This window comes from Arachis hypogaea, chromosome 14, assembly GCF_003086295.3.
Source record: "Arachis hypogaea cultivar Tifrunner chromosome 14, arahy.Tifrunner.gnm2.J5K5, whole genome shotgun sequence".
Taxonomy (NCBI): Eukaryota; Viridiplantae; Streptophyta; class Magnoliopsida; order Fabales; family Fabaceae; genus Arachis; species Arachis hypogaea.
The window spans coordinates 86,001,007-86,009,341 of NC_092049.1; the positions used below are offsets into that span (position 1 = coordinate 86,001,007).

The 8,335-nt window shown below is 41.1% G+C and overlaps 1 non-coding gene across 1 annotated transcript; it reads right to left on the minus strand.

Annotated features, from left to right (window-relative positions):
- Window positions 1-833: 833 nt before the first annotated feature.
- On the minus strand, window positions 834-941 carry LOC112745455 (small nucleolar RNA R71). The gene has a single exon (XR_003173383.1). It is a non-coding gene; the product is annotated as a small nucleolar RNA R71 (small nucleolar RNA).
- Between the last annotated feature and the right edge of the window lie 7,394 nt (window positions 942-8,335).

Consider the following 8,335-nt stretch of genomic DNA (forward strand, 5'->3'; position numbering starts at 1 on the left):
ATTATTTTTATTTTTGATTTCAAAATTTTTCGAAAAATACTAACCTTTTTCAAAAACTATTTTCGAAAATCACTAACTCTTTTTCAAAAATTATTTTCGAAAATTCTCCCTCTCCCATCTTATTCTATTTATTTATTCATCTCATCTCACATCTCTGCCCTCCTCACAGTTGTGTTTCTTCCATTATATTACATTCTTTGTCTCCCACTCTTCTTCTACTCACACAGGGATCCCTATACTGTGGTATAAAGGATCTATATTATTATTATTATTTTTTTCTGTGCCCTCTTCTTTGTCATATGAGCAGGAGCAAGGACAAGAATATTCTTATTGAAGTAGATCCAGAACCTGAAAGGACTCTGAAGAGAAAATTAAGAGAAGCTAAATTACAACAATCCAGAGATAACCTTTCAGAAATTTTCGAACAGGAAGAGGAGATGGCAGCCGAAAATAATAATAATGTAAGGAAGATGCTTGGTGACTTTACTGCACCTAATTCCAATTTACATGGAAGAAGCATCTCTATTCTTGCCATTGGAGCAAACAACTTTGAGCTGAAACCTCAATTAGTTTCTCTGATGCAGCAGAACTGCAAGTTTCATGGACTTCCATCTGAAGATCCTTTTCAGTTCTTAACTGAATTCTTGCAGATATGTGATACTGTTAAGACTAATGGAGTAGATCCTGAAGTCTACAGGCTCATGCTTTTCCCTTTTGCTGTAAGAGACAGAGCTAGATTATGGTTGGATTCTCAACCCAAAGACAGCCTGAACTCTTGGGATAAGCTGGTCATGGCTTTCTTAGCCAAGTACTTTCCTCCTCAAAAGCTGAGCAAGCTTAGAGCTGATGTTCAAACCTTCAGACAGAAAGAAGGTGAATCCCTCTATGAAGCTTGGGAAAGATACAAACAGTTGACCAAAAAGTGTCCTTCTGACATGCTTTCAGAATGGACCATCCTGGATATATTCTATGATGGTTTACTTGAGTTATCAAAGATGTCATTGGATACCTCTGCAGGTAGATCCATTCACCTAAAGAAAACGCCTGCAGAAGCGCAAGAACTCATTAACATGGTTGCTAATAACCAGTTCATGTACACTTCTGAAAGGAATCCTGTGAATAATGGGACGCCTATGAAAAAGGGAGTTCTTGAAGTTGATACTCTGCATGCCATATTGGCTCAGAACAAAATATTGACTCAGCAAGTCAATATGATCTCTCATAGTCTGAATGGAATGCAAGTTGCATCCAACAGTCCTCAAGAGGCTTCTTATGAAGAAGAAGCTTATAATCCTGAAAACCCTGCAATAGCAGAGGTAAATTATTTAGGTGAACCTTATGGAAACACCTATAACTCATCATGGAGAAATCATCCAAATTTCTCATGGAAGGATCAAAAGCCTCAACAAGGCTTTAATAATGGTGGAAGAAATAGGTTTAGCAATAATAAACCTTTTCCATCATCCACTCAGCAACAGACAGAGAACTCTGAACAAAATACTTCTAATTTGGCAAACTTAGTCTCTGATCTGTCTAAGGCTACTGTAAGTTTCATGAATGAAACAAGATCTTCTATTAGAAATTTGGAAGCACAAGTGGCCTAGCTGAGTAAAAGGATCACTGAAATCCCTCCCAGTACTCTCCCAAGCAATACAGAAGAGAACCCAAAAGGAGAGTGCAAGGCCATTGACATAAGCACCATGGCCGAACCTACAAGGGGAGTGGAGGACGTGAATCCCAAGGAGGAAGACCTCCTGGGACGTCCAGTGATCAATAAGGAGCTTCCCTCTGAGGAACCAAAGGACTCTGAGGCTCATCTAGAGACCATAGAGATTCCATTGAACCTCCTTATGCCCTTCATGAGCTCTGATGAGTATTCCTCTTCTGAAGAGAATGAGAATGTTACTGAAGAGCAAACTGTCAAGTTTCTTGGTGCAATCATGAAGCTGAATGCCAAATTATTTGGCATTGATACTTGGGAAGTTGAACCTCCCTTATTCATCAATGAACTAAGTGATCTGGATTAACTAACATTGCCTCAGAAGAGACAGGATCCTGGAAAGTTCATAATATCCTGTACCATAGGCACCATGATCTTTAAGGCTCTATGTGACCTTGGTTCAAGAATAAACCTCATGCCTCTCTCTGTAATAGAGAAACTGGGAATCTATGGGGTGCAAGCTGCTAAAATCTCATTAGAGATGGCAGACAGTTCAAGAAAACAGGCTTATGGACAAGTAGAGGACGTGTTAGTAAACGTTAAAGGCCTTTACATCCCTACTGATTTCATATTCCTGGATACTGGAAAGGAAGAGGATGAATCCATCATCCTAGGAAGACCTTTCCTGGCCACAGCAAGAGCTGTGATTGATGTTGACAGAGGTGAAATAGTCCTTCAATGGAATGAAGACTCCCTTGTGTTTAAAACTCAAGGATCTCCCTCTGCAACCATGGAGAGGAAGCAGAAAAAGCTTTTCTCAAAGCAGAGTCAACCAGAGCCCCCACAGTCAAACTCTAAGTTTGGTGTTGAACTCCCATATCCAAACTCTAAGTTCGGTTTTGGAGAGTCTCAACAAAGCTCTGCACATCTGTGAGGCTCCATGAGAGCCCACTGTCAAGCTATTGACATTAAAGAAGCGCTTGTTGGGAGGCAACCCAATTTTTATTTATCTAACTATATTTTTCTTAGTTATATATCTTTATAGGTTCATGATCATGTGGAGTCACAAAATAAATAGAAAAATTGAAAACAGAATAAAAAACAGCAGAAGAAAAATCACACCCTGGAGGAGCATCTGTCTGGCGTTCAGCGCCAGAACAGAGCATGGTTCTGGCACTGAACGCCCAAAATGGGCAGCTTCTGGGCGCTGAACGCCAGAATAGGCATGGTTCTGGCGTTCAACGCCAGAAATGGCACACAAATAGGCGTTGAACGCCCAAAATGACCACCAACCTGGCGCTGAACGCCCAGAGTTGTATGCAAAGGCATTTTTACATGCGTAATGGGTGCAGGGATGTAAATCCTTGAACACCTCAGGATCTGTGGACCCCATAGGATCGCCACCTACCTTCACTTACTTCTTCTCACCACTCTCTTTCACACAACCCCATAAACACTCTTCCCCAAAAACCCTTCACCAATCACCTCAATCTCTCTTCCCCATCACCTCTTCACCACTCACATCCATCCACTCTTCCCCATAAACCTACCTCATAAACCCCACCTACCTTCAAAATTCAAAACCAATTTTCCACCCAAACCCACCCATATGGCCGAAACCTTCCCCCCTCCCTTCCCTATATAAAGCCCTCCATTCTTCTTCAAATTCACACAACACAACCCCTCTACACCCTTCTTGGCCGAACCACATCACTTTCTCCCTCTCCTCCATTTCTTCTTCTTCTTCATCTATTCATTCTTTTATTGCTCGAGGGGGAGCAAAATTCTAAGTTTGGTGTGGTAAAAGCATAAGCTTTTTGTTTTTCCATTACCATTGATGGCACCTAAGACCAGAGAATCCTCTAGAAAGGGGAAAGGGAAGATAAAAACTTCCATATCCGAGTCATGGGAGGTGGAAAGGTTCATCTCCAAAGCCCATCAAGACCACTTCTATGATGTTGTGGCCAAGAAGAAGGTGATCCCTGAGGTCCCTTTCAAACTCAAAAGAAATAAGTATCCGGAGATCCGACATGAAATTCAAAGAAGAGGTTGGGAAGTTCTAACAAATCCCATCCAACAAGTCGGCATCCTAATGGTTCAAGAGTTCTATGCTAATGCATGGATCACCAAGAACCATGATCAAAGTAAGAACCCGGATCCAAAGAACTATGTTACAATGGTTCGGGGGAAATACTTAGATTTTAGTCCAGAGAATGTGAGGCTGGCGTTTAACTTGCCCATAATGCAAGGAGATGAACGCCCCTACACTAGAAGGATCAACTTTAATCAAAGGTTGGACCAAGTCCTTATGGACATATGTGTAGAAGGAGCTCAATGGAAGATTGACTCCAAAGGCAAGCCGGTTCAACTAAGAAGATTGGACCTCAAGCCTATAGCTAGAGGATGGTTGGAGCTCATTCAATGCTCAATCATTCCCACTAGCAACCGGTCTGAAGTTACTATAGACCGGGCCATCATGATCCATAGCATCATGATTGGAGAAGAGGTGGAAGTTCATGAGATTATACCTCAAGAACTCTACAAGGTGGCTGACAAGTCCTCCACTATGGCAAGGTTAGCCTTTCCTCACCTCATCTGCCACCTATGCAATTCGGCTGGGATTGACATAGAGGGAGATATCCTCATTAAAGAGGACAAGCCCATCACTAAGAAAAAGATAGAGCAAGCAAGAGAGCCCATTCATGGAGCTCAAGAGGCGTATGAAGCTCATCACCATGAGATCCCGGAGATGCCTCAAATGCACTTTCCTCCACAAAACTATTGGGAGCAAATCAACACCTCCCTAGGAGAATTGAGTTCCAATATGGGACAACTAAGGGTGGAACATCAAGAGCACTCCATCATGCTTCATGAAATTAGAGAAGATCAAAAAGCAATGAGGGAGGAGCAACAAAGACAAGGAAGAGACATAGAAGAGCTCAAGGACATCATTGGTTCCTCAAGAAGGAAACGCCACCATCACTAAGGTGGATTCATTCCTTGTTCTTGTTTCTTCTGTTTTTCGTTTCTATGTTATGTGCTTATCTGTATTTGTGTCTTCATTACATGATCATTAGTAGTTAGTAACTATGTCTTAAAGTTATAAATGTCCTATGAATCCATCACCTCTCTTAAATGAAAAATGTTTTAATTCAAAAGAACAAGAAGTACATGAGTTTCGAATTTATCCTTGAACTTAGTTTAATTATATTGATGTGGTGACAATGCTTCTTGTTTTCTGAATGTATGCTTGAACAGTGCATATGTCTTTTGAAGTTGTTGTTTAAGAATGTTAAATATGTTGGCTCTTGAAAGAATGATGACTAGGAGACATGTTATTTGATAATCTGAAAAATCATAAAAATGATTCTTGAAGCAAGAAAAAGCAGCAAAGAACAAAGCTTGCATAAAAAAAAAATATATAGGCGAAAAAAAAAATATAGAAAGAAAAAAAAGGAAAAGCAAGCAGAAAAAGCCAAAGCTCTTAAAACCAAGAGGCAAGATCAAAAAGCCAATAACCCTTAAAACCAAAAGGCAAGGGCAAATAAAAAGGATCCCAAGGCTTTGAGAATCAGTGGATAGGAGGGCCTAAAGGAATAAAATCCTGGTCTAAGCGGCTAAACCAAGCTGTCCCTAACCATGTGCTTGTGGCATGTAGGTGTCAAGTGAAAACTTGAGACTGAGCGGTTAAAGTCAAGGTCCAAAGCAAAAAAAAGAGTGTGCTTAAGAACCCTGGACACCTCTAATTGGGGACTTTAGCAAAGCTGAGTCACAATCTGAAAAGGTTCACCCAATTATGTGTCTGTGGCATTTATGTATCCGGTGGTAATACTGGAAAACAAAGTGCTTAGGGCCACGGCCAAGACTCATAAAGAAGCTGCGTTCAAGAATCATCATACTGAACTAGGAGAGTCAATAACACTATTCGAAATCTGAAGTTCCTATAGATGCCAATCATTCTAAACTTCAATGGATAAAGTGAGATGCCAAAACTATTTAAGAGGCAAAAAGCCATAAGTCCCGCTCATATGATTGAAGCTCTGTTTCATTGATTGTTTGGAATTTATAGTATATTCTCTTCTTTTTATCCTATTTGATTTTCAGTTGCTTGGGGACAAGCAACAATTTAAGTTTGGTGTTGTGATGAGCGGATAATTTATACGCTTTTTGACATTGTTTTTAGTGTGTTTTTAGTAGGATCTAGTTACTTTTAGGGATGTTTTCATTAGTTTTTATGTTAAATTCACATTTCTGGACTTTACTATGAGTTTGTGTGTTTTTCTATGATTTCAGGTATTTTCTGGCTGAAATTGAGGGACTTGAGCAGAAATCAGATTCAGAGGTTGAAAAAGGACTGCTGATGCTGTTGGATTCTGACCTCCCTGCACTCAAAATGGATTTTCTGGAGCTACAGAACTCAAAATGACGCGCTTCAAATTTCGTTAGAAAGTAGACATCCCGGGCTTTCCAGCAATGTATAATAGTCCATACTTTGGCCAAGTTTAGATGACGCAAACTGGCATTCAACGCCGGTTCTCTGCCCAAATCTGGCGTCTAGCGCCAGAAAAGGATCCAAAACCAGAGTTGAACGCCCAAACTAGCACAAAAACTGGCATTCAACTCCAGAAAGGACCTCTACACGTGCAACACTCAAGCTCAGCCCAAGCACACACCAAGTGGGACCCGGAAGTGGATTTATGCATCAATTACTTACTTCTGTAAACCTTAGTAGCTAGTTTATTATAAATAGGACATTTCACTATTGTATTTGAGATCCTGGATCCTAGATTGTATTATTGATCTTGTGATCACATTTTGGGGGCTGGCCATTCGGCCATGCCTGGACCTTTCACTTATGTATTTTCAACGGTAGAGTTTCTACACTCCATAGATTAAGGTGTGGAGCTCTGCTGTTCCTCAAAGATTAATGCAAAGTACTACTGTTTTCTATTCAATTCATCTTGTTTCGCTTCTAAGATATTCATTCGTACTTCAATCTGAATGTGATGAACATGACAATCATCATCATTCCCTATGAACGCATGCATGACAACCACTTCCGTTCTACCTTAGACTGAATGAGTATCTCTTAGATCTCCTAACCAGAATCTTCGTGGTGTAAGCTAGAATGATGGCGGCATTCAAGAGAATCCGGAAGGTCTAAACCTTGTCTGTGGTATTTCGAGTAGGATTCAATGAATGAATGACTGTGACGAGCTCCAAACTCGCGATTGCAGGGCGTTAGTGACAGACGCAAAAGGATAGTAAATCCTATTCCAGCATGATCGAGAACCGACAGATGAATAGCCGTGCCGTGACAGGGTGCGTTGACCATTTTCACTGAGAGCATAAGATGAAGCCATTGACAAGGGTGATGCCTCCAGACGATTAGCCGTGCCGTGACAGGGCATTGGATCATTTTCCCGAGAGATGACCGAAAGTAGCCATTGACAATGGTGATGTATCACATAAAGCCAGCCATGGAAAGGAGTAAGACTGACTGGATGAAGATAGCAGGAAAGCAGAGGTTCAGAGGAACGAAAGCATCTCCATTCGCCTATCTGAAATTCTCACCAATGAATTACATAAGTATTTCTATCCCTATTTTATTATATTATTTTCGAAAACACCATTATCAATTTATATCTGCCTAACTGAGATTTGCAAGGTGACCAAAGCTTGCTTCATACCAACAATCTCCGTGGGATTCGACCCTTACTCACGTAAGGTATTACTTGGACGACCCAGTACACTTGCTGGTTAGTTACACGGAGTTGTGAACCATGGTCTTGGCATCATGTTTTTGGCGCCATTTCCAGGGAAAGAAAGAGCAATGAATTTTACATAATTAAAGTGTAATCACGATTCCGCGTACCATTGGCCTCATGTCTTCTCGCAATAACATTGTAGAGATGTCTTCTAAAGTTCCCGAGGGGATGTCTGATTGGCTGGACTCCCTTGTCTTAATGTGTGTCTCTGTGGTGGACGCTGATTTTTGTGTAGAGCTAAGGAAACATCATAGGATTTGTGGTAGCAGTGCCCGGGATAGGGATTATGAGCTTGTAGCACCCGACTCTGATGAGAGGGTTTGTTTTCCTACTTCGGTTGAGGGGGAGCCTCCCTTCTTTTATGCCTATGAATATTTCTTTAGCCTGTTGGACATTATTTTTCCTTTCACTACTTTCGAGACCGACTTGTTGTGGTCATGTAACATTGCCCTATCCCAGCTTCATCCGAATTCCTAGGGTATTATCAAAATCATTCAGCTGCTTTGCCAAGAGTTAGGCGTAACACCTTCTCAAACTCTTTTCCTTTATCTTTTTGTTTCTGCCAAGCCTGGAGGTTCTTCCAAAAAGAAAGCTTCCTGGGTTTCTTTCGGGTCTGCCCAGGGTCATAAAGTTTTTGCCATGTATGATGAGTCTTTTAAGGACTTTAAGAATTATTTCTTTAGAGTCCGTGCTGTTGAGGGGGTCCGCCCCTTTTTTCTTGATGAGAATGACCAGCCTGCTTTTCCTCTAGAGTGGCAGAAGAATGTGAGAGTGTCTCGCTATACATGGGAGATGCTTGACGAGGTTGAGCGGGCTTTTGTAATTGTTATTGAAGATTTATGGGGGGAACCACCCCATCTTGATACAAAAAGATCTTTGAGTGATCCATCTTTGGTTCGAACTGCTT